General features: G+C 36.3%; 1 protein-coding gene across 2 annotated transcripts in view; it reads right to left on the bottom strand.

Annotated features, from left to right (window-relative positions):
* Lrrc4c (leucine rich repeat containing 4C) overlaps positions 1-27,530 on the bottom strand; it is a 1,216,524-nt gene that overhangs the window by 929,604 nt on the left and 259,390 nt on the right. Inside the window, exon 3 of one of the 2 annotated variants that reach the window (XR_001234018.1) lies at positions 14,237-14,300. The exons of the other annotated variant lie outside the window; for it this stretch is intronic. The gene's annotated coding sequence lies outside the window, so the exon portion shown is untranslated. Of the gene's footprint in view, positions 1-14,236; positions 14,301-27,530 lie in introns of those variants that run through there. 2 annotated transcript variants of the gene reach the window in all.

Raw genomic sequence — 27,530 nt, 5'->3', positions numbered from 1 at the left:
TAAACTCTCTACTCTTTTAAAATTAATCTGATGAAAACTGTCATCTCCATGACAGCTTTATTAAATTACACCAAATATGGTGCTATCATAGCTCCTTGTATATTTCTTAGTTATTAGATACAAAGGGCATGGAACAGTCAAATAGCTGGATACTCTTTGAAGGCAATAATTGCTTTCTTTTTTTGTTCTCATCTCTTAATCCTTACAACATAGTTTGTGTCTCACACTGTTGGCTTAATAAATATAAATGAATCAATTTACAAAAGTAGGAATGGTTGAAAGCTTAAAGCAGAGAGCGAAAGATTTCCATTGCTTAATTAAAAAAGATACTGAGTAACCTCATGTATTAAGTGATACGTTGAATCACTGTAGGTTTTGAAATACTTATAGAATAAATTTATAGGCATCAAAGATTTATAAGATTGCCCTGGGCAATAAAGAGCTTTGTGTTTAACTTGCTCACCAGTTTCACTAAATTCATTTGCTGAATGTTCTATTTTACTGCACAATGTTTCCTTTTGCTCACTATATCATGTCTAGAAAAATGACGGTTGCATACATGTGCTCTCCTGTGACTTCCTTCTTTGTGTATTGTAGTTCACGGGATAGTGATTCCAAAGATACTAGGTTCCAGTCCCAGGAACCAACAAATGTTGATTCCTTTGTAAAAAAGGTCTTGCAGATACAGTTAAATTCAAATTTTAAGATGAGTTGATCTTGACTTCTCCGTATGAGCCCTAAATGCCACCACAATTATTCTCAGAAAAGTTGGGCAAAGAAAGACTTAAAACACAGAAGAGCAATAGAATACATGACCACAGATGCAGACCTTGGTGTGATGTAGCCACCGGGTAAAAATACAAAACCATCAGTCACCTAAAGAAAAAAATAGCAAGCAAAATACGTACGCTAGTATCTCTGGAGGCATCGAAGCCTTGTTGACACCTTGAGTTTGGCTTATTCAAACGATTCTAGACTTTTGGCCTCCAGAATTATAAGAAAGTAAATATCTGTTTCAAGCCATGAACCTTGTAGTAGTTTTCTACAGCAGAAGCAGGAAACAAATCTAGAGCTACAACCCTTGCCTTGTTGCAAAGCTGTTTCATAAATCATATATAATATGTTTATGTATCAGGCATTGTTCTAGATGCTGTGGATGGACAAAGAACAAACCATTATCTACATATTCTTTATTCTTTCAGGTATTCATGTTGTTCCTGTACTTCCCATTATTCTTGTACTTATTTCATTTTGGCCCTTATCATATTATGTTGTAGTTTGTTTTTTAAGTTTATCGTTCTTTCAGAAGAAGGCCCATTTTTTATTCATGTTTCTTTCCCTAGGGCATTGCATAGTGTCTGGTTTGGAGGACGTGCTCAGAATATATTTGGACAATTAAATTAAATTGAATTATAAAGATTCAATAAAGATTTCAGAAGGATAAGGTTCTGTGTGTGACTCCATAAAAGACAAATTGAAAATGTGTATCCTTTCTGGAAGATGACAATATTAGTGGCATTCTGGTAAACATTCTGGAAAACATCCCATAACTGTATTCATTGGAGAACTAATTGATATTATTACCAAGAGAGAAACATGTCATCATCGTACTAAGATGTGTTGGATCATACAATTGCCTAACATGCTTCTAGTTGTTCACTGAGACAGTTGTTCCTGTTGAAAGAACATTCCAAAGATCCCAGAGCCAATATGGTGGGAGGCAATATTGTGGCCATACAGCATTTTCTAACTTTTCCTAAGAGAAGGTGCTTAAGTAGAGTGACATAATCATTTAATAACTGAGCTGCTGAGTATTTTCTGGGATTCCAAGCAAGTGACACATGTAATTTTGTAGTTTAGAGAAAGCGTAACAAAATGGGGGTATGAAAAATAACAACAGTACTTGTGTTTGCTTATTTGAGGAATTCTATTCAGAAGCCCTGATGGTAATGTCAAATGTAGTAACTCAAGTCAAACAAGCCTTCTTTTTTAGCTTTGCTTTAGAGAAGGGCAAGCCCTAAATACTCAGTTCCTGCATCATTGCCAATCACATCTTGAATGAATACTTGGCTTGACTCCTAACATTCTTGTAGTCTAAAGGATAATGCATGAGAAATCACAGCTGTAGAATTACAACTCACTGTGAACCTAGGAGTTGCAAGCTCACTGGAAATTGGGCTAGGTGACTTCACTAGAAGCTCTTTTAGTAAGATATATATATATAATATTTACTGAGATCTCTTCATCTTGAAACTTTATTGCATAGTAAGCACACCGTCTTTAACTAAGTTCAGTTGATATTGCATTAAATGATCCTGATGAAGACTGAAAGGGTTGTAAGAAATGCTTGAATAATTTTCTCCTCGAATGGCAATTCAGAAATCAGTCCCTTGCTGGCGATCCTCAAATGATAGGCTCTTATCATTAAAATTCCACTGCAAACTGCTCTCTCTCCTTTCCTTATCCTGCCATTCTCAAGTGAAGCTGTGCTTATAGATATTTTTGCAAGAAAACCTCACAGGACTTTTTCAGATGGGATGTCTCATGAAACTAATCTCCCTCTGTAAGTAATCTCTCTCTCTCTCTCTCTCTCACTCTCATTTTGAGTTGAGGCAACTATGTAAGCTTTTTTATAGTTTTCCAAATTAAAACTCAAATCTTCTCACCAAATAAACGCTTCCTCCTTGCACACATCCATTTCAGGAACGGGGCACCATAAATCCAGAGTTAAACAAGTAAAGCCCTCTTCCACGTGGTGACTCAAACGCTGGGAAAAGCAAGGTTCTGAGTCAGAGGAAGGAGTTTAGCATTTTGTAGACAGATTTTTCTGTTTTGTTATTCAGACTTGTGTAGGATTTAATGATCTGAATCAACTCTTTTTAAAACCCACGGACCCATCTACGCAAAGCAAAAATAAACAGACTTGTTAGAAAAGAGCACAGCAATAGAAAGAGCAGGAGCACACACGTGTGTCTACCCCACACCACTGCAAACACACGAAGGAAGAGCTCCTGATGTTAAGCTAGCAGAGGACACAATGACCCAGGATGACCTCTAACATCCACCAAAAATGGCCAGTTGCATAATTTAACTGTAATGCATCACTAATTTTCTTGTCATCTGACTTATTCAAAGAACTAATGGCTTGATACTTTTAGAATGTCAAGAGATGAGGGAAGGGTTATCATCTTTGTCAATGTTTTGACTATCTTTTCTACAAGCAAGTTAAAGAAATTCGAATTCCCACCTGGCATTAGTAAGTCTCTCATTATTCTTTATGAAGGGCAAATTCTTTTGCAAATACTCTGAGGCCAGCACTGTTGTAGGCACTGGAGATACTGCAATGCACAAAGCAGAAAAAGTGCTGTGCATATTTAGGTAGCGTACATTACAAAAGGCATAGGAAATAAACAAATTGACTTCAGTGTCAGGAGATGGCAAGGCTTACAGAAAAAATATAGGAAGGAAAAGAGGAGGAGACAGGACAGGAGTATGAAACAGAATGAAGCAGGACAACAGAGTAGCTAGGCCTAATTAAGAGATGAAGAGAGAGGACTGAAGGGGAGGGACAGAGGAACAAAGAATTAAGTTGTCTCACGTACATTAACCAGATCTCCATGAGAAATGTAACCATTATGTACTGTAAACATGTACTAATAAAAATAAAAATTGAAAATAAGAAATCTCCTTGACTTAGTTTCACTCCGCAACCCCAGAAAAGGTTAAAAAAAAACAACAGGAAAAATTAGAGCTCAAGCCTTAAAGAGATGAGATGATTCTCTAGGCAGATATCTGAGGGTGAAATGGTTTCAATTTTTTGTCCCCTCCAAACACAAATTGACATGTGTGAGGGAAGAGTCCTCCTGAAGGGATTAAGGCTGCTAGGGAAAGGAAGAGTTAGCTCCTTCTGTTTGTCTACCATGGGTAAGCACAGTGATATGCTTGGAGCATGCAGTGTCCACAGAGGCTTCTTGGAAATAGCACCCCACACCAGACACAGCCTGCTGTTCCTTGACTTTGGAGTTTCTCACTGCAGGAACTGAACATTTCCCTTATTTATCAATTAGCCAGTACCAGGTAGCTTGTTTAGGTAACAGAAAGTGCAGGAATATAGGAAATACATATCCTACACAGAAGACAAAGCCTTTAGCAGGTTTATAGGTTGACCAGTGGGCTAGTTTGATTAAACTGGAGGAAGACAAGACCACAGGACCAGCAGATGTTAGAGAAAGAAGGGAGGCCAGATGGTGAAGGTTTTGTGAGCCATCTGAGTTTTTTCATAAAAGTCTACCGCAAAGGAGAGCCAGTTATATCAAATTCTTTATACACAAATGTTTATATGCTGCAATGCATACTTAGCCATGAATTTTTATTCTAGGTGGGATATACTCTTTTTAAAGTGTTAGTTGACATAAATACACAGAAAAATATCTGGGCTCCAGTAATCTTCGGGAAAAGTCAACATGTCTTGCAAAATTTTATATTTATGACACTGGTAATCACAGGATAGGCAAAAAAAAAAAAAACACTTCACCTAAAGAGCACAAAAATGTGTACATTGCTTCATTCTTTCTTTAACTGGCCTTTGATGTCATTTTAAGCCTATATACACTATTCTATAGGTAGCAAATAAGAATTAAAACATTTCAGGGAATTGGCTCAAGTGGATAGATTGAGCTCAGGCAGGTAGGCCCAATTCTAATAATCTCTTCAAATTAAAGAAAAAAATATTTGTTGCTTCTTAGTGCTGGAAAAACAATGCATCAGTTACCATGTGTTAGACTCTGTGATGAGTTAATGTATCATATCAATGCCCACAATCTGTAAACGAAAAGGCACTGTTATCTTTCCTATTTTTCTCACAAAGAGGCTGAGCAAAATTAAGTAGTTTGCAAGCAGTAGATACAGAGTTCCATTCCTGAGAGTCTGACTTGAAAACACACGATCTTTAGCTATTATGGTATGCCACATCACTTCGAAAACTGGAGGTTAGTCAGGAATTTTGAGGCGTTTCTGAAAGTAAGTCATTAGAGAATATCCAATGAGCGGGAACTGCAGTATAGCTCAAGAAAAACACAAAAAATTTGAGCACGTTCCCTGTTCACTAATGAGCATAGGTAGAGAACGCTGAAAGCAACTTAAACTACCCAGCTCTCTCCTCCACTTCTTAAGTGAAATGGGGCAACTGGCCTCTTTGGCCTGGATAAGGCAGAGAATGTGGGGAACATTTGGAGGTAGGAGGCAGGAATGGATGCCAACTTTCATACCTGCGACCAAAGCTATCACTCCTTCCTCGCTCCCACATTCAACCCTTCATTCCCTCTCATGGGCAAATCAATCCACCCATCAGAGAGCAAAGAATTATTCAAATTAAAAGTTTTAGAGGTAGATGTGCCAAAATCATCAAACAAGGGCAGGGATGCCATAGTGGTGGGTGAATGTGCACTTTGTATACTTGAGACCCTTGTTTTAATTCTCAGCAGCAAAACAAGTACATAAATAAAATTATCAAACATTTCCAGTACACAACCTCATGAACATTATCAAACTCAATGCACAGGGGAAAAAAAAAATATATATATATATATATAGTGCAAGACCACAGAGTGAAAAGAGCCAATAGCACACTTTAAAATCTAAAATTCTGTTTGCAGATAGTTAAGAGGCAGATTGTATCCATAAGGCAAGAACTGTATTTTAATAAAGACAGAAGCAAATATTGGTAATTAGAAGCATGAGCATTACAATTAAGAACTCAACAGCTGCGCTGGATGGCAGAAGAGAAAAGGCTAATGAATAAACAAGAGGCTTAAAAGAGAAGAAAAACTACCGCTTGCTAAAGGTGACAGAAGAACTTAGAGAAAAAGGATTATCCCAGAAGATCCACCATCTCACAGGAATTTGAAAATCAGCAGAAAAAAATAATGGGTAGAAGTTAAGTTTAAAATAATATGAACAAGAACAATAGCAACAGTAAAGACCAGTATTTACTAAGCAAATATTCCGTTCTGATTATGTGTGTTATTTAAAGCTTTGCATATAGGGCCTTATTTCTTACTTATTGTACACACAACACAAGACTTAATGTTATATTTATTTCATGTAATTAAACCTGGGAAAGAAAATACCCAAAGATACAAAGAAAGACATTTAATGCTAGAAAAACCGAAGAGGTTTGTAAAGAGATGAACGAAGAATGTCACATATGGCCATGGTTCACCAAAAATACAGCAAGTGCTACAGCTCAATCTAATTTATAAATGTGCTTGGTATAATGTGATATCATAGAGCCATGAAAATGAATAATGTGGGGAAAGCTGTACTTGTATATTAATAAAGAGAGAAAATTCCATAAAATAAAGATGGCATCAATTTATTTATATAAAACAGGTGCACATGCCCAGGCATTCGCACACAGTGGTGGGTTGTGATAGTACTAGAGAGACACTGTGAAGAAGTAGACAGATCTCTGTATAGGAAGGAAATGGGGACAGCAAAGGAGACAGTGAAATTAGACCTAAATTTCTCTCCATGTGCTTCTCCCATGACTTAATTGATAACAGATATATCAGAATATAAATTTAAAGAGAGGATATTGAAGTAAGGATTTATTTGTGCAATATATGTTTTAACGTGTTTTGTCAAAATTCTTAAATTTTATGTTGGGGAATTCTGTTCGTAGTATGACTTGCTGGGGTTAAGAACAACTTCCAGACAGCCAACTGGAAATTCATGAATATATCTTCAATTAGACTTAAAAACTTGAAAAGAAGTGGATAGTATGTATGTCTTTATCTGTTTAACGTTACTGAAGAGAGGACAGGTAGGTGGCCATGTGAAAAGGACAAATTTAAAATAATGATGCAAGATATTTAACTGTGCATAATTCACACTTGTTAAGTGCAGTAGTTGAAGTTTGTACAAATTGCTTTGGGCACAGAAAAGAAAAAAATGTACAAATGCTGATAAACACCAAAGCCCCGAACACCCCTCCCCAAAGAAGAGCATTATATTCAAGAAGAAAAGTCCAGGTTTTCATTTCTGAGGTAGAATCAATACATTCCATGAGATGAGATGAAGAATACAAAAGCATACCTTGGCTTTTTGAGAATCAGGATAACTGATCATTTTAATCTTAAACATTGTTTTCATGTGTATAGGTCTTCAAAATAGATCAGCACCTGTATTTATTATTTTACAATACAGACAAGTAAAACAAATACTCATGATAACTAGAGTCAGGAAATTATTTACTCCATGTATGCTAATATGTTTTGTGAAGTGAAACTCTTTGAAGACACACTCCATGGTTAATAAATATAATAAATTTTATGTCCCATATACTCTGTTTACTTACACACAGGGAGTGTTAATTTAGTAAAGCTTGTGAGAAATTCTGCATCAAAAATATTTGCTTGATTTATCAGTGAGAAAGTTCCTGGCTTATTTTTATTGGTTTTATTTTATTTTTTTTTTCTGACTATAGCATCCTGTCCAACATTATGTTGCTTTAAAGAATTCCATAACATTCATTTGCACATATATGCTATTCAAGATTCCCTAAAGTGCATAGTGCCAGATACAGGTACTTATCAGGACCCTAGTCTACCCTTAGAGGTCTGTGGTGGATTGACAACTGCTGGTCAACTTGTGACATACAGCTAAACCGAGTAAGCACCATACTGGGTGTGGGAGGTTCACCTAAAGACTGTTGCCAGCAGCACAAGAGGAAGAATGGGAGAAGAAAGAGAGGCTGATGGGAGGTTGGAGAAGCTGTTGGGAGCTGATAGAAGCTGTAAGGAGGTGTTGGTACTTTTGGAGGAGCTTGTTATGCTGGTTTTCCTGATCTTGGCTGTTCTCAGCCTCCGAGGCGCTCTGGACCTTGTTGTCACTGAGAATAGCTTTGGTTCATTTTGGGGAAACTGTGGTCCTCACTTTGTGCATCGCTTCATGGCTCCGAAGGTGAAGATGAGGCACTGCTCAGTCTCCTGGGGAAGCTTGCTGCACTGGTTTTCCTGATGGGAACTCAGCTTTATTCATCATTGGAGGAATCATCCTCACTGTTGCTTAGGATGGCTGTGCTACTTTTCAGGGGAGCTTTGGCTCTTATTTTAAACGCTGCTTCCTGGCTTCAGTGTAGATCCCTCAGCCTGCTGGCATAGATCCTTCATCCCACTGGCACAGACTTTCTAGATTCTACCACTGAATTTTGGGCCCTCCCAGCACAGATCCGTGAAACAGGCAGGCGTGAGACGTTGTCATGGGCTCTGGACCTCCAGTTGGACTCGTAGGAGTCATTGTTGTGGTCTCTGGGTCCTTAGCTGGACTCATGCAGAACATTATCGTGGGATCCAGGCCCTCAGCAGGATTCTTTGGTCCTTAGTTTTTGGGCAGATTTCCTGCACTCTCTTTGTATATGATTCTTTGGGGGGGTATTATAAATTATCTTATAAAATATATGTCCTGGAAAAAAAACTTGCAAAAACTCCCAAAACTACAAAGTCCAATGCTATTAAGTAGCCTTTTTTCTCTTTCTAAGATTTCTACCGACATCTCACTGCAACCCAGCAGTATTGCATACTTTTAATTAAAATACATACCATGAATACTTGAGGTCACCTATGAAAAATTCTATATTAACTCTATTGAAATTTTGTGTCAAAAACTGATTTTTCATCAGATTACTGGCTGTGTCAAAGCTCTTGATTTGCACTGAGTTAAATAGAGTTCATCTTAAATGCATGTAAGATAAAATAATCAGTGTATTTCCATTTTTATAGAGGAAAATGATCATTTAAATGAGAGTATTAAAGTTGTCTAATTCTTTCAACTCAATAGGGTTGCATGAGCACCATAAAAATAATGAGTAACAACACCTATAGGTGGTCTTACCAATGGAATACTCATCTAGAGAAATAAAATAAACCATGACCTGACTTATGGTGAAGGGGAATATTTTTACTTCATTCTTAATATTTCTTTCTATAAGGTAGAAGTCAGTTAGAGAAATATTCTTGGTCTCTCTTGAACCCACTTGCCTAGTCTACATTTCATAACATAGGACAGTTTTCTGATTTTTTAAAGGGAGAGAAACAATGTTTTTAACCTTTACTACAGGGAATAAGGGTCCTTTTTTGAACCCCACTCCAAGCTGTGACTCTCCACATTGGGCTTTGCCTTTGAATGAAGCGTAAGCCTGTCTAATCTAGGTTTCAGTAAACCTGCCCATTTTGCCTGCAGATGCTGCTATGTCAACCAATCTTGCCTTTACCAACAATTTTGTTTTCCTAAATGACTTGGTAATTTATCGCTGTTTTATTTCTTAATCAGTTCAAGCCCTAGGCAGAGAAAAGGCATATTATTTATTGAATCATTGCAATGATTCCCTCAATTTTTGCAATAATTCAGGGATATTGCTCTGTGAAGCTTTATGCACAGTTTTCTCTCTGATAAATCACATGGTTGGGTAAATATCCACTCTGCACCAAGTAATACCCTCAGCATTTACACACTAGCATACTTCATCCTTATAACAGACTGATAAGGTAAAGATTATTCACATTGAGAAGAATACAGGGCTCAAAGAGTTTCAACACACCATACCTTGTCCTTCAGCCTCTTAATCCCTAGATGTTTGTTATTCATTAGCCAAAGTTTTTACAGAAACTAAATAACACGGGGCCTTTCTCTGCAACGTTTTAACTCCATACCATTCAGTTCAAAACTATAGGAGACTGATGTCCAGCTACTTGGAATAATTCAAAAAGAGTTCAAAACTCTCTGCTTGCATTCAGTTTTAGCTGTGTCACCTTAGATAAATGTTGTGTGAACTTTAAATTTTCATTTATTTAGCTCAAAAAGCATAACAGGCTTTACTTATGGAGTGCAGTGAAATGTTGCCTTATAAAGTGTTCAACACAGCCTGGTGCATAGAAAATATTTAGTAAATGTAGACCCGCAATCCTGACAGTACAGCCACACGTATTTAACAAGATTTTCCCTTCTCACCAGAGTTCTTGGCATTACTAGTCTTCACTAAGAAAAAGGGAGGGCAGAAGTACTTATTGGTCATGACAATTCTATTGCTTAATCTATCAAATTTCTCAAGTATGGAAGCACATTCATTACCTAAAACTTCTGTTCTTTAATATCCATCCTAGAGGCTGTGGATTTAGCTCAGTGGCAAAAGCACCTGCCTGGCAAGTGCAAGGTCATGAGTTTGATTCCTGGTACTGGAAGAAAAACAAAACAAAATAAAAAAAAATATATCCATCCTAGGGCACATGGTATTATCATCATTAGGTAGGTGTGACTCAATGACATAAAAATAAAGTTTTTATTTTTGATACATGCATTGACTTAAAATTACCTGTAGCTTTTGCTCTCTGCTGGAAATGTTCCCTTTCCCAATACCCAACACTCTTTGCCCTTGTTAACTCCTTTATTCTGGATTCATGTTTCACATTGAAAATGCTTGTAGCAAGTAAGGTAGACATTTATAGTCTCATGAGAGTAAAGAATTACTAAGAATATACAGAGATCCCTATCCACCACTACTTCCTCATGACATAACATAGCTCTGCAGCAGTGATCCATATCTGCCTACTTGAATGGACTGAATGTGGTCCACATTGTGTCAGAGGGATGAGGACAAACCAACATATGTAGGAAACCTACCTTACACAAAGTGTTTCATAGGCAGCTTTATCATTCATCATTTACAGTGTCATTTAATGCAGAACACCATTCCCTCTAAGCCCTAAGAGAACCAAAACTTACAATGGTCAAATGCCATACCTGGAGTTTATCAATTACTTAGTACCAGCAAATATTGTATTCACAGCTGAATGTGTTTTATTGCATTGCTATCACGTTGTAATGGATGTAACAAAACCAGTGAGGTGTGTTGTACTTTGTTGGATATAAACAGGTAAGTACATAAGGATATGTATATATGTAGCTGTAGAAGACAGATCTCCTTCCTACCAGTAGAAAATGTAAAACAGTACACTTCATTAGCAATATTACTCCCTTTGCTCACTAGGTGTTTTAAATAGCCAAATGTGGAAAACCACTAGCATGCCTGGTTGAAAACAAAACCTTTCCCAGCATTATTCTCAAATGTAGAGGGTTGATACTTCTGCTAGCACCTCTACACAGGTGGCACCTATTGACAGTGCATTCCTGCTTGGGCAATGACCATGATGCTGCCCCTGAGTATCTCATTCATTTGGAGACAACATAAGCTCCTACTGCAGGTTAGCACATTTTATTATCAAATACTGTAGCAGGCAATGGAAAATATTTACTGTATCATCCAACTCACACCACTGCTTCCTGCGGTGTGTTGACTGGAAACGTTTGTCCAGCTACACTGAAACAAATCAGACTGTGAGAAACCACTTCAATTAATCAGCTCCACAACTATAAACAATGTTCTGATTTCTATAAATAATTAACTGTGATAATGAAACAGAGATAGTACTTTGACCAAAATATAGAAGACATTCACCAAATTAAGCAAAACAGAAGCTTTCTAGGACCTGCCCATTTTCATCTCAATGACTACCAGCAAAACAGACATGAGACACAACAACACCCAGTCCTAAGGCTCTTCTGCAATGAATTTGCATAATGAATAGCAAAATTGAAATAAACACTAATTATGTACTGAATGGGATGTGAAGAGGTGATTCAAGTAATTTGACTGGCTAATCAACAGGAGATTATTCCTCAGCTCTGTCTGTGCACAGCAGTTAGTTACCTGTTAGAAATAAATACAAATGAAATAGTCTGGTAGTTAGGACAGCAGCTCCAATAGACATGGACATCAGGCCACGTGGTTTGGTGGTTGTTTGACAGTCTGCAAACACTGTGCTTGCATTTCAACTGTAGCTAGTGTTTATTGACCATCTATGGACCAGGTACTGCTCTCAAGCTTGTTCATACATTAACAAATTTAATCTTTATGAGCTTATCTTTAAAAAAACCTGATGATGTGGTGAAGCACAGTGAATTTAATAACCTTGATAACACACCTGATGAACGGTGAAGTGCAGAATTGAAAGGAAATGCCTCTTTCCAAAGTCCAGGCTCTTCATCGTTATGGTAAATTTCCTTACTGCACTCTTAACTGCTTATGTCTGAACATATACTATGGGCATGCCCAATATTTTGCAGGAGAAAAAAGCTGTCATCTAAGGCAATCTCCAAGCTCAATTTAATGGTAATTGTAAAATTGGAAACCATCACCAGGCAAATAATTAATATAAGCTGAAGTAGGCTAGGCTCCTGAAAGTGCATGCTCTTTGATTCAGAAATACATGAAACCCAACTCCAAGTATTCGGGCAATGGAAGAAATGTTCAATTATATATGTAGCTATTGGTTTCACAATTGAAGGGACCAAGAAAATTGCTAAGACTCGTTTTAATTGACTAATGTTCAGTGGGGTAATTCGTAGTAAAAATGTTGCTTAAAATGCCCTCCAGCAGTTGTGTAAGCCATGAAATCTCAGTTTAGGACAAGGAGTTAAAAGCTAGCTTGTAAATCAAATCACTTCTCTTTTTCCTATCTGTGCCACATTTCTGTTGAAGCAGACCTGTGAGAAGCTACTGCTCTATCTAATAATGGTCTATAGCCGGTACTTTGTGTACATTATCATCAATCCTCATAGTAAAGTTGTACATTAGCATTATCTGTATTTTGAAAACAAAAACAGACTTAAGATATCAACTAATCTGCTCAACATTATGCAAAACATAAAAAGGCTAAAGTGCAGAAGTAGATTGCCTTCAAAATTTAACTCAAAATATTTTTAATTATTCTCATAACAACCTGAAAATTAAGAAAATATAGTTTTTTTCGGTACATGCCTCATTTCTCATTTGTTTATATCTTTCCAGCATGGAGGATAAGCAATTAAGAAGAAAATTTCAAATTAAAAGAGTCCGGAATTGTTTCTGAGTCAGGCTTCTCTTCAAAGAATGATGTCCCATGGCTACAGCAGCTCCCTTGAATTTGTTCATGTGTAATTTCAAACTATATGAGGCTACTTGTATCCTGTATTATCTAGTGCTTTTGCTACTCCGTGAGTACTCTTTTGGATTTTATCAAACCTACCCCTATATAGCAATGTTTCAACATATGCTAGACAGAAACATATGCAAGCAGATAAGTATTGAGGGATTGTGTCATAAGAGAGTCTGAGATAGACCCTGAATTTTTTGGCTACTTAATATTTTATTTTCCATGGATGTGGTGCATTATGCATCATGGTTGAAAAAAATCCTCTGGCGTGATCATTTTTAATTAGAAAAATTGCACTCAACATGGATTGTACTTAAGTTATAGCAGTAAGCAGAACAGCGAAATTGCCTTCATAGCAAATCCAGGTAGCAATTGAAAAGTATTAAGTTTTATTATTCTCATGTAAAAAAAAACAAGCAAACACTATACACTTTAATGTTCTCTTTCCAATACTATTATAAAATGAGCACAGGGAACCATAATGTGTTATTTAATGAAAAATAAATTTCTAAGTAAGAGTTGAGAATTTTTTTCTTTGTTGATTCACAGGTTCAAACAATAGAAAATGTTTTAGTATTACTTTAATAGGAGGTAATTTAGTCCATGAAAAATAATACATTTATATTCACATGACGTTATTTCTGAAACAGATGTGATGAAGAACACATTATCTGAGTGTCTCCATCACCCTATTAGCTTCAAATACTATATATAACTGACTCCTTAGCTCATGTCAAATCTCAGTTTTTTGGGGGGTACTTTTCAAACTCCAGCATATACTGTACTAGACATTTTTATCCACACAATCTGCAAATAAGGCAAACTTTGTAGAACAGAATTTCCAAATAAAATTGCAAAATTATATGCCTCATTAAGATTTAAGCTTATGGGGTTACTTAAATAAAATTATCTATTCTTCTTTCCTTAAATACAACCTGCAGACACAGAGGGCCTACTCAGAGGCCCACAGAGGGTCCTACTCCCATCAGCCTCAATTTAAAGACCACTGAAAGGCCACCAGTAAAGTTACTAGAAAAGACCGCTATGGAGACTCACTATAGTACATGTAATTTGCCTCTAACTGGCTATATGATAATCTTCCTCTAACTGATCAAAATGCACATGGACCTGCCACACAGATTGCAAAAGGCATATGCTGATCCAGAAACAACAAAGACAAGATATGAACAAGGTGCTTACTCTGAGATGAATTAACCCATCCTGGTGTTCACAGATGGAGAAGAAGCCTGGTTCATATCCTTACTTGCTTTCCTGAAACATGATTTTGAAAAATACTCAACATGATAAAATACAAGGAAGAACAATACGACACTCTTCTTTCAGGCAGTCCAAATACCATGGAATCCATTTGCATGAAATGAAATAAGAATCTGTCAAAATTTAAATCGTACAGCTTCAGATAGTCCATGAAGTATTGTCCTATAATTTGCTTTCCTGGCCTTTTAAAGGCCATATGCTACTAAGAAGTTGGTGAATGCCCTAGAATATCCACAAATCCTTGTTGAGAAGCTTCTTTCCCATCTCCTCCCTCCAAAGGTCACTTCTCCAGAGAGTCTCCCCTGACCAGGTTTCATGCCACGCACACCCTTCTCAGAATACAGGAATCAACGTGCCTCATCCATCCTGTTACTCACTCACACATACCCCTCACTTTTCCTGTGGTTTCCCCAGCTCTTGTACCATTTCTTTTCCATTCACAGAGTATTCCAATCCAATCACATTAAGCTTTCTTTTCTCCAACCAGAATGTAACTTTCAAGGGACTAATCCTGCTTTATAAAATGTGTCCACCATTTTATTCTTCACGCCTAACACAACGAACAGTATACGATGTTTCAAAATGTCTTGCCTGGGTAAGTGCCTGATGCAGTCTTTGAGTAGTTTAAATTATTATGGGTCTAAGATAATTAAGAATACTTAGTTTAATAATCTCATAAAATTATATAACTTAAAAGTTGAAGGTTCCTTAGGTATTGTGTATTTCTATCTTCAAACCAACAGACAAAGGCAGTGAAGCTGAGATGTGTTTAGAAACCCAACTTCCCCTAGCTAATTACAGTATGATGATGCTGGATATTTGAGATCTAACTCCAGTGGATTTTCCAGTACATCTGCAAAACCTGTGGGGACTACAACTTTTGCAGACTGTTTTCCACCAAACTTTATGCACATTGTTTTCAATTGTCTTTAAATGACACACTGGGGACACGTGGGAAAGCCAACTTCTTCTGAGAGAAAAATTTGTCAAAAAGCAAAATCATGTAGAATAATGAAGAGACTTTGCCTTACTGTGAAATAATGTACATGACTGTCTTACGGCTGTGTGTGGACTACCAGCTGAGGCTAGTGTGCAGTCCAAAAGCTGTGAGCTCGAACTACCGCCTTAACAGTCCCTTCTCTGAAGGGATGGAACCCATCTGAGTGTAAATGAAGTTTGATCTGAAATGTTGGTGAACACTGACCTTTCCAGACACATCATTTACCACTCTTCCACACCCATTATTGAATGACTCTTTGCAACACTAGAAACGGATGATACTCTATTTCAGATAGTCTGTGCGTGTTGCTGCCTCTACCTCTAGTGGTTATGTTTCCTTGTTTGCCAAGGGACCTCAGAATCACCTGTCAAAATACACATTGAAAAATCACTCTGGAGCCCACAATCTTGCTTTCTTGAAGTAAAATTAGCATAACCTTTGATTAGGATCATAACCTAAACTCCTACTCTCTTCCCATATTCCAAGTCTATGTTCTCATTAATCTACGGCCGCACCTGTGTAGGGCCAGTTATAAGGCAAGGACTTTTGTTCTCTTCAACATCTTTGACTTCATTACGTGGATTAATGCTAAATATTTTTAATTTTATTTACTTTAAAACCATGCCAGAGAACCTTTACAGAACCTTATGAAGTAGACCAAACCAATAAAAATAGAATTTTCTGAAATTTTTTCTCCAAAAACATCCGAATTTAAAATGTCATGCTATTTTGAGATAAGTGTTTCTCAGAGATCACAAGCTTCCTCAATCCCAAATGCAAATAAATTGTGTGCCATGATAACTCAACATTAATTTGTCAACCATAGGACACCTGATATCAATGCAATTTATTCTACAAGAGATGACAAAACTAAATCAAATTGCCCATTTTGCTCCTCTGACGGCAGGCATAGACAAAATGATTCCGAATGAACAGCCAAATAAATTTATCATAACAGCAGCATCATAATTGAACTCATTTGTGGACTGAACTTATCAAGTTATTTATGCATGCACTATGCAATATGAATAAGCTTATCTCTTACGGTCCCTTCAAAAATAATTAAATGGGAAGAAGAGCTTATCTCCAGTTAAATTTCTGGACTTTATTTCTGTCTATTTACTCCAATGACAGAAGAAAATAAAGATGCAAATGCAGATCTGTATAGAGACCACAGGTTTTAAAACAGAGTAGATTATTAAATTTCCTCTCTCTAAAATGTGAATATGTAATTTCTATTAGAACAAGTTTGGGTTGGGGTATAAGTAAAGCATACATAAACATATAGAGCCTATTCTGGACTCCTCAATTCAGTATTGTGTTATTGAGAATCAAGTCAAGTTTGGATAATTTTTCTTCTGTATTATTTTCCAAGATGATGTGGTGTTATAGTCTTCTGTTGCCATGTGTGTCCCTACCAATCAAGAAGGGACAATCCTGTGATATGCTTAATTGCATTTTGAGTACACACTCTCAGGGTGATCTCATCCCAATCTATGGTTTAAATTGTCATTTATATTCTAGAGCTTTACAATTGAGACCTTTGGTGCAGACCTCTTTCTTGAGCCTTAATTTACTAAAATATGTTGTCTACATATATGTAAATTTGAATTTCTGATGTGCTTCTCAAAGCTAACCTATCTTAAAGTGAACTAATGACTTATCCCATTTTCCTAAGGACTGTATTCTTCCTTTAGGTTTCTACATCCTGCTGAGTTTATGAAATCAAATAACCCCAGAGACCTGAGAATCTCACGAATGACCTTAATTCTTCTTTCCTGTGCGTGTATCCTATCAGTCATTTCTGTCTTCTCTAGTACCCAAATACATTTTTAATCTATCCCTTTTAAAATTACTAATATGAATAACTGCGGTCTTGCTGCAATTACCATTCTCTTACCTGATATTTGCAAAACACATATGATTGCTGCACCTTCTCTCCTTTAAATGAATGCAGTATCCTCAAACCTGGTCTTTGGGCCTCTGAACTTTCTCACTGCAAACTATTTTCCCACTGTTGTCAAAGTAAATTTTCAAAAGCCTATTTTGCTGCACCGTACACATATTAATGATTGTTGACATTCTGCAAAACCAAAACATTCCTATGCATTGTAAGTTCTGCCAAATACAACAGAATTTTGCAAAGCAAAGAAAAGATTCAGCAGTGGTCTCTACTTATCATAGACGCCTAAAGATTTAGGTTGAGGGAGCTTCAGGATTCACAGGATTGATTGGATCTCTCTGCTAGTCCAGAGCGATATAAGCAGTATCTTAGAGATTAGAACGTTTGCCTAAATGTAAAATATGACAGTTCTTCTTATGTTTAATTGACCAAAGCAATCAATGGACACCAGGTGGAGAAATGCAATCTTTCTACATGTTGAACAAAGGAGAAAAAAATATCTACAAATGCATGAAAGACTGCTGTAGCTTATATTGCTGTTGAGATAAAATCCAAGCATTTCAACACAGTTCCAAATGCCAGGACCTTTCTATGCAACTTTTGCCCTGCTACTTTATCTGCTAATCTGATGTTCTCACAATACCATTTTTCTTTCAGCCCCTGAATATATAACATCCAACATCCAGTTGTATTCTCTTCCCTGTGGATCTACTTTCTCTTCTTGGATCCTCTCTCTCAGGTCTCACTTTTGGGAAAAGAAACATTTCTATTCTGTTCCATTTTTCAGGAACGGGAAGGAAAGGGAAAGGAATTTTTAAAATGAAAACAAAAGCTGTGGCACATATATGTAACCACTCCCCTCGGTGACTCTGAACTGAATGGACAGCAAACATGTACTCGTAAAATTTAAAAAAAAAAAAATTTTGCCTGGCAGGTTTTTCTGTAGTCCCTTTTATAGTTAGGCGCTCCTTGTGTGGAGTCCCAGTGTGTTATGAAATTTTCTTTTGACACTTTGCTGCTTTTTTACTTGTTCATTTTACCTAACTAAAAGTTAAAATCACTATAGCAAGACTGCATTGTGTAGTGAACCTGGAATCTGCTGTATCCTTACACCCTGTCCAAAACCCTGATACAAAATGGGGCCTCCTTAAATACTATTGGAGTAAGTATATAATATTTCATCCCCAACTGTGGTTGCTGTTTTTAAAAATCTGGGTATGCAAGAACTGTGGAAGAGACAAGTGATGCAAAAGTGTAAATACAAAGGTGTCTTTCTCTAGGTGTTTATAAGAAGATGTATGGAAGGAATATGTAAGCATAAGTACCATAACATTTAAATTAAATTTAAAGTCAATTAAATAGCTTCCTTTTCCCCATATTTTTGATAACAGTATTTACCATCTTGATACAAGTATTAACCATTTTGTTTTTGTTTTTTCTCCGGTACCGGGAACCGAACTCACAACCTTGAGCTTGCCAGGCAGGTGCTTTTTGCCACTGAGCTAAATCCCCAGCCCCTGTATTTATCATATTGTTAACTCATTAATCATGAATCCATTCATTCAGCAAATTTACTGAGTGACTACCAAGAATTAAGCATGGTTCTAGATAATGAACTTGTTGTGGTGAAGTAACAGAAGAAAACATTACTTTTTGTGATTTACAGAAATTGATAATAAATCAGTAGTGATTATTCTATATCTAAGAAAGTCTATGAAGCTCAAATAATTGATCAGTGGGTTTAAAGGCTGCTAGAAGTAAGACAGGAGTGTGATTTTAAGGAGAATATGCAGGGAGAAGCCCTCTTTGCAGCTGATTGAGCAACTAAGCAGGATGTGGACTGAGTTATCATATATGCTAGGGGAGAGATTTTAGGGAAAGAGAAGACCAAGTGAGGTCCCTGAAGGATGAGAGTGGCTGCCATATTGGATCTACAGCACGGAGGCTATTGTGGCTGATGGAGAATGGAGAGTGAGCTGTAAAGGTAGAGTGTGTTAACTTGTAGGAAAGAGCAAAGTAGTGGTTTTGGAAATGGTTTTTTATTTGTTTACTTGTTCTTTTGTGTTTGGCTAACCTAAGACAAGATCAATGTATGGGTTTGTTTTTAAAACGTGATAAAGATATTACTTTCTGTACTTATGAGTTCTGAGTAGCCCAGACTATCTTTGCTTCTGCTCCCCTAGAAGGCATTCAAATAGCTCAGTTGGCCTGCCGGGATTTCATTCAGTCACCCTGACGTCACAAACCATCTCCTCATCTGTCTGCCTCAGTTTTCTCCCTCCCTGCCTTTGCCACTGGACTGATCTATTGATACTTCAGTGCCGTTCAGAATCAGGGCCATAATTTCGATGCATCAATTCAACACTGATATGAACTACTGATTCCCTTGCAATCAGAAGCAGGTTATATCCCAAGCCCTCGCACTCAAACTAAAAATTCCAATTTAGACACCACAGTGATGACTTCCATTTATATAATCACATCTCTCCAGAAGTACTCCAGAGCGCTTTTAACAATTATACCTAGGCAGTCACATTGCCCGCCATTAAAACACAACCGTGTCTGGGGATGAGGAGACATAACCATTTAGTTTTAGTTTAGGGCATAACAAGAAGTAGAAAAGCGCTAATAATGACTCAGTCAAATGGGAGGACTGTGGAAAGAAGCAGATTACAAAGGCAAAGGTTAATTTATGATATTGCAAGTAGCATGACTTCCTCTTTGAGGAGGAGGGTGAAGCTAAAGAATATATATATATATATATATATATATATATATATATATATATATAAATCTCCATATATCCACTGATGGACAGTTAGGTTGTTTCAATTTTTTAGTTCCTGTGAGAAGTGCTACAAAGAACATGGGAAATCACAATTCTGATTTCCATTCCTTTGTATAGATGCCCCGTGGTGAGCTTTATGGAGCATATGCTAGATCCACTTTTAGGAGGAAAAAAAAAAAGTGATTATTATGCCAAGTGAAATAAGCCAAGCACAGAAAATCCTGTGTGGCCTTTCTCACATGTGCAATCTAAAAACGTTGATCAGCAAAATTAGAAAGCACAATGATGGTTACTAGTGGCTGGAGGTAGGTGGTGGATGGGGAAAAAGAGACAAAATAAATGGTCTATGATATGAGGTTACAGTTAGAAAGGAGGAAGAGGTTCATTCTTCAGTCTAGGCATGAGTCAAACATCACCATACACCTGATAAAAATACACAGTTATTATTTGCCAAATAAAATAAAGCTAAAAAAGTTAGAGTTTTCTCAAATTGTAAATAAGCCAGGATATCCTGGTTCAAAGCTGAATATCTGTAAAACATGTCACCTCATATTGACTGCATGAGAGATTTCATTAGTAATCCCTTAGCGATACACAGGGCTACCACATTACTAAAGTATAAAGGTACAAACAAATAACCACATTTTGGTCTACTGAACTACACCTTTTCTGTGATATAATCCAACATACTTATCCTCTTGATGTCAACATTTCCTTCTAAGAATAGATTTAAATTGATTCAAATATCCTTGAGTAATGGAGATCAACCAAAGAAGGATGTCAATATTTCTTAAATATAGAGCAATGAAAAAGCTACATTGGATTTAACAGAGGAATTTAATAAAAATTCAGATTTATGGGAGTCAATTCATATTTCCTAAAACTAAAAAAAAGTCTGTCTTTATATTGGTTTATTGAAAGGAACAGTTAATGTTTAGTTGTTTGATCAATCTTGCATACTTATTTCTGGTAAAATGAGCAACTACTTTGAAGATAACAAAAATTAATACAACTATTGTTGATTTTCTGTCACCTTCCTTTTATTTTGTGTCATTTCTATTGTTTTTGTGTTTTTTTGTTTTTGTTTTTGTCTTTGTTTTTGTTGTTTTGGTTTTATTCTTTTCCCTTTAAAATAAAAAATATGCCTTCTTTCAGGTTTTTAAAATAAGATCAAAAAGGTAAATAGATGTAGTGAAAACGAAAGGAATAAAACTGCTCAAATGGAAAAAACTAGGATGGGGGAAAGGAGAACAAAAGGGAAAATACATATACTCACAAGATAGCTAAGATAATTAATTATATTGCTAATTTCTATTGGTTTATTGAAATGAACAGTTAATGATTAATTGTTTGATCAAACTCGCATGCCTATATCTGGTAATCTGAGCAACTACTTTAAAGATAACAATATGCAATATAACAGCCATTGTTAATTTTCTATCATGTTGCTTTGAAATTCTGTATTGTTTTATTTGTATTTTTACTCTCTTTAAAATACATTTTAGGGGCTGGGGATTTAGCTCAGCGGCAAACCGCCTGCCTGGCAAGCGCAAGGTCGTGAGTTCGGTTCCCGGTACCAGAGAAAAACCAAAAAAAAAAAAAAAAAACATTTTAAAAAACTATGCCTTTTAATTAGTTTATTAAATAATTAACATATATAGTTACTGAACAATTTGAACAGTACTGATATAGCTGAGATTAAAATTTGATTTATGGCCATGGGACACATGTAACAGAATGGAGATATCAGAGATGGAAATATGGCTCAATGGCACAGTGCCTGCCTGCCAAGCCTGAGGTTATGAGTTCAATTGTATCAAAAAAAAAAAAAAAAAAAAAAGAGAAAGAAAGAAAAGAGAAAAAAGAATGAAGAAATCATAAAAACATGGTGATTTAGGGCAGGAATTAATCCCAAGGCCTTTTCTCCTTAGAGAGCAGTGAAATATATTTATCTGTGAGCTGAACACCACATGGGCTATCAATGCAGGATATTAAGAGGGAGGGAAATCCAGAGAGTATGTAATCAATGGTTCACAGAACTGCAAACTCAAGACTGAGTGGTCATGTGATTTTCATAAAGGAATGCATGTATGGCCTGAGGGCCTGATCTAGCAATGACACTTTGATTCTGGTTGATTTTTGCACTTTTCTTTTCCTTCTTATTAACCATCTACTTCATCTTTAAAGATAGTTTAATAACACTTTCCTTTGCTAGTAATATTAATTTTTCTCTTCTTGCTTCTCCCTCTCACTGATAACTAATACACTTGATCACTGCTCCATATAATATAGTTCCCAGCTGATTTGTAAGTTGTGTGCGTTCCCACCAAGGTAGGAAGTCATTGCTAGATAGTGAGCAATGAAAAAGACTTTTAAAAATGAAAAAGACTTCTAAAACCCAGGCAAGTAACTTTTACTTGCAAAGTTCATGTTCATTTACGGCATAAGTACAATTCATTTGTTCATTAGTCATTGAGCAGCTGCTGTTTGTATGCCATTGCTAGGTTCTCACTGGGATGCAGTCTTGTTTTCTTCCCTCTTGCACACCAGAAGCAATGAAAAGCAAGGCATAAATAGTTACTTACATTAATAACTGTGGCATATATCTATTGGACAGATATTCCCATCCTAGGTAAGTGTGTGTCAGGCAAAGCTTTCTCAGGAAATTGGTAGTAAAGCGTAGACCCAAGAACTGCATCAGGCAAAGAGCAGGTGAAAATGTTCTACAGAAAGCTAAAAGTAATGGGAACCTCCTGAGATAGGAAAGCAGCTAAAATACGGCTGTGACAGGAGGCAGAGGCGAGTGAGGAAGAGGATGGCAGGAAATAAACTCAGAAAAGACTGACAAGACAAAGATGATCCAACCTGCCAGAAAACCCTGTGTACATCAAGTGAGGTAGTTTGTGAGAAAAGCTAAATTAACAGTAATTGTAGCAGCAGTGCAAACAAAAGGCATTGTAAAACATTGAATGCTTTCCATGGAAAAACATGCTCTAACCTCCTCTCTTTTAGAGAAAGAAGCTTGAACTCTGAGGTCCAGCTGAAAAAGACTGACTCATCTTAAGTAAATCAGGATAAGGGATTATTGGTTTCCTTCTTGCTTTCTAATGGAATCGAGGGCAAAATCTGAATGCGTGCATGTGAACATGCATGTGTGTGTGCGCATGCACATATGTGTGCTTCCTTTACCATGTCTTTCACCAAGTCTTCAAAACAACCACCCAGTACTGAGGGCGCAGTTCTGCTCACCTGACTAAAGATCCTCAGCGACTGCCGTGGTGCCTTATATAATGTACCACAATCTTCTCAGGGTACGGCTGCCTCGCACCGAGGTGCCATCTCTTAGTGATTAGTCAATTCTTATTATTAGGGCAACATAAAATTTGTTATTAGACATGCTCTGCTGCTCATACACAAAAAAACAAAAAAGGAGTACACAGTAAACAGACTCCAGCTTGATAAACTATGAGGTGATGACAGATAATGATGCTTAGACCCCAGCTAATAGCCTCATGAGGCAGACATCATCAGTGAGAAATAGGCCCTTCCAGACTGACTTAACCATAGTCACATTTAACAGAAAAATAACTTTAAGAAATGTTGGTTATTAGTAATTTGTAAATTATTAATAACCACTTAATGAGCAGTTTTCTCCTGCAGTGACTGAAGTGCTTTTCCCTCTGCATGTGAAATGTTTTTCACTTTGGTTGGGCCATATTTAAAATAAGATGTTATGTCTTCTTATTGTCCAGTTTTATGGTTCTTCAGATGTCTATCTTTACCTCCTCCTCCACAGACACACAGAACCTTACTAAAATAATAACCGAAGTCTCTTTGGGGGGACTGCTTTTTATAACCACTGAGGAGAAGGAATCTGATGCATATTGAAAGGAAGATCTCTGAGAAACATAGATTTCCCACAAAAGAACAGTCAAAGACACAAAGCACTATATTCTCAATGGTCTTGTGTTTTCTTGAACCACAAGGTCTCACTGTATCCCTTTACAGTATAATTTTGCCTATACTCAAGGAACCCCTGCTGTTATCTAGAAACTCTGAGTACTGCCGGATCCCTTTATGAAAGTATTCACACTATTAACCTAATGAGTTAGAAGAGAGACATCTAGTTTATCAATCAAATGCTAAGGGTCATTTTCTTACCTTAGTGGATACCCTCAGAATGTCACACTAAATTGAGAGTAGAACAAAAGGGAGCTGATTCTTACCCCTGCAAGCAGCTCTGTTACAGCTCTGACTCAACAATGAGTGGAAGAAATCTAATCTCCTTTATTAATCTTTCAATATATCCAACATATAATACTAACGGGCCATTATAACTTTGCGACTTTGCAAAAGTTCCGAAGCCTTATTTGAATTTTTGAGCCACAGACTAGTTCATTTATCATATGTTAATGAGTTTCTTTGAAAGAGAAAAGAATCTTTGTGAAAATATTGCTTTCATTTGAGCTATTACCTGAAAACCCATTCTTGAATCTATTAGAACTTGACAAGAGTTGGTGATGATTGTAGTGTAACCAATCCTTGCATCTCAATTCATCAGACCAACTTCTCACCACTTAATTTTGTTTTATTACTTCTTTTGTTATTTTAAGATACACTAAAAACTTAATGGATTCCGTTAGAAATACTTCTTTTTAAAAACAATGATATTAATACTCTTTGTGATATCAACAGCCTCTAACAGAGAATATATCACTGTACATTACCATTCATATTTTCCATGTGATTCCCAATCATTGTAATCAATTTGTAGGACTATACACAAAAGAAAATTCTGATCGTATTAACCCATCTAAGCACCGGTTACATTTAAAAATACTGAAAAACTATGAGATTTTCAAAAAAAACTTGTTGCTAATAGGGGAAGTGAGTATCTCTGTCACAGTAGTTCTTGCAAAGATATCCCTTTTCTTTATTTTCTGTAGCATGAAGTGAGGAACTTTGATGCCTTTACATCAGAAAACCCCAGTTCAAGACTTAACTGTGACAAGACATATGTATCCAAGCAATTTAATCTTTCTGAACCACAGTTTCCTCTTTGGTGCAATTTTGAAAACAGTGCTCTATTTCATGGATATGAAACGCTATGAAAATAGAAGTGTTTGGAGAGCTCTCTTTAAGTTGAAACAAAATATGTATAACAAATCTGACTCCCATGATGCACTTGTGCATCATTACATACTTAGTATTTACATAATAGATTGCATACTTAACACTAACCACATAAAATGCATCTTAAAAAGTAGAATTAAAATTAAGTTCTAAAATCTATTTGAAAAATGTCAGGGACATAATATATTCTGTAAAATAACTATACTTGGGTTGGTTAGAATCTATTCCTTAGAGGGACAAAATATAGATTAACAGTCACTAAAATAATCAGGGTAGAAGTAGAGTATTTCAGAGTAGTAGAAAATGACAGCTCAAAACAAAAACATAACTATAAACGGTGGAAACAAGGTAAACTCCTCTCAGGAAAGAAAAGAAAGAAGATAATTAAGTGAGGGTCTTCATGAAGAATGAAGTACATGAAGAGGCAAGATTAGAAAAGACAAGAGAAAATCCACAGAAAGCAGTTTATATAAACATACCATCAGGTCTGGCAAGATGTAATTTCATACCCTAATAGAGATCAATACAGAGTGAGTTTATTAAAGGATAGTATTTAGTGCACAAAATGTTGATAATTAATGAAAAAGTCCACACAAAGTTCAGTATTGTTGATCATTGACAGAAAAATATTGATAGTGAAACAAGCCGGGCATGATGATCCATGCCTATATGCACAGCACTAGGGAGGCTGAGGCAGGAGGATCACTGTGAGTTTGGGCAAGCCTGGGCTACACAGTGAGTTCAAGGCCAGCCTGAACTCAATAGCAGAGAGAGAGAGACAGAGAAATAGAAGGAACCAGTAACAAAACTTATACTGACATATCTACATATTCATACTTTTAATTTTCAGGAAGAAATGAAGTGTGTAAAAGAGTATTTATGGTTTTGTTTACATGTTAAGCTATAGAACATTATTACAAATGAAAAAACATAGATTATTATATACAAATGAATTTTATTTTATCATATTAAATATTTCAAAAGAGTAGAAAATATGTAAATAAGGTAACAAATATTGACACATTCACAAACAATTAATTGAGGAACATCTGGCAAAAAAAATTTTCCCACATTGCATTGTCTTTCACTTGGTTGGTGGGTTCTTTTGCTGGGTAAAAACTCTTTAATAAGATGAGATCCCATTTGTTGATATTTTATACTATTTCCTGTTCATTTGGAGTCTTGTTCATAAAATCTTTGCCTACACCTGTGTCTTGAAAATTTCTACCTATAATATCTTCCAAAAGAATTAGTGTTTCTCTTTTGATATTTAGATCTTTGGTGCACTTTGATTTTAATTTAGTGTAAGGTGAGAGATATGGGTTTAGATTTGATCTTAAGCATATGGCAAGCCAGTGTTTTCAGATCCACTTATTAAAGAGGTTATCTTTCCTCCAGTAAAGGTGTTTGCCCGCTTTGCCAAATATACCATGGCTGAGTGTGTTTGTAGTGAATTCTGTACCTTCTAATCTATTTCATTGATCCTCAGGTCGGTTTCTTTTTCCAGTATGATGTTTTTATCACAGTAGCTTTGTAGAAAAATTTTAAATCACGGTTTGTGATGTCCCTTGCCTTGCCTTTGTTGCCCACAATTGCTTTTGCTATTCTAGCTCTCTTCTTGTTTCAAATGAATTTTGGCATTGTTTTCTCTGATTCTGTGAGGTATGGTTTTGGAATTTTGATTGGGATTGCCTTAAATCTATATAATAATTTTGGAAGTAAAACCATTTTCACTATGCTGATAATTCCCACACAAGAGCAAGGGATATCTTTCCACTTTCTCATGTTCTCTTCAATTTTCTTCTTTTAGTACTCTACTTTTCAGTATAAATATCTTTTACTTCCTTCATTGGATTGATTCCTAAGTTTTTCATTTTCAATGTTATTTTAAAAAGTGTGGTTTTCTTACTTTCTCTCTCAGTGAATTTGTTATTTGTGTACAGGAATGTTATGGGTTTTTGAGTATTGACTCTGTATCCAGCTATGGTGTTGAATTTGGTTATTACATATAGTTAGAATATATAAGGAATTAAAAAAACACAGACCTTCAAAATTTAAAGATCCATACCCCAAAATGTGTATCTGAAAGGAATACACTCTTCTAAGACAAAGAAGTACAAATGACAAGTATAGGAAAAAATATTCCACATCACTTTTCACTTCATATATACAAATTCAAAAAACAGTGAGATTCCATCTCACTCTAGAAAGAATGATTAGTACTCAAAAATCAGCCAATAACAAATATTAGAGGTGTTGTGGAGGATAAAGAACACTGCTTCACTTTTGGTGCGAGTGTAGACTGGTGTAGCTATTGTGTAAATGAGTGTGGAGATTCCTCAAAAATCTAAAACTGGAAGTTCCACTTGACTCAGCTATTCCCCTTCTTGGTGTCTTCCC

This window comes from Chinchilla lanigera, unplaced genomic scaffold (assembly GCF_000276665.1).
Source record: "Chinchilla lanigera isolate Chin_1 unplaced genomic scaffold, ChiLan1.0 scaffold00021, whole genome shotgun sequence".
Lineage (NCBI taxonomy): Eukaryota > Metazoa > Chordata > Mammalia > Rodentia > Chinchillidae > Chinchilla > Chinchilla lanigera.
Note: the sequence above shows the minus strand (reverse complement) of the source record. Positions and strands in the feature narration are given on the sequence as shown.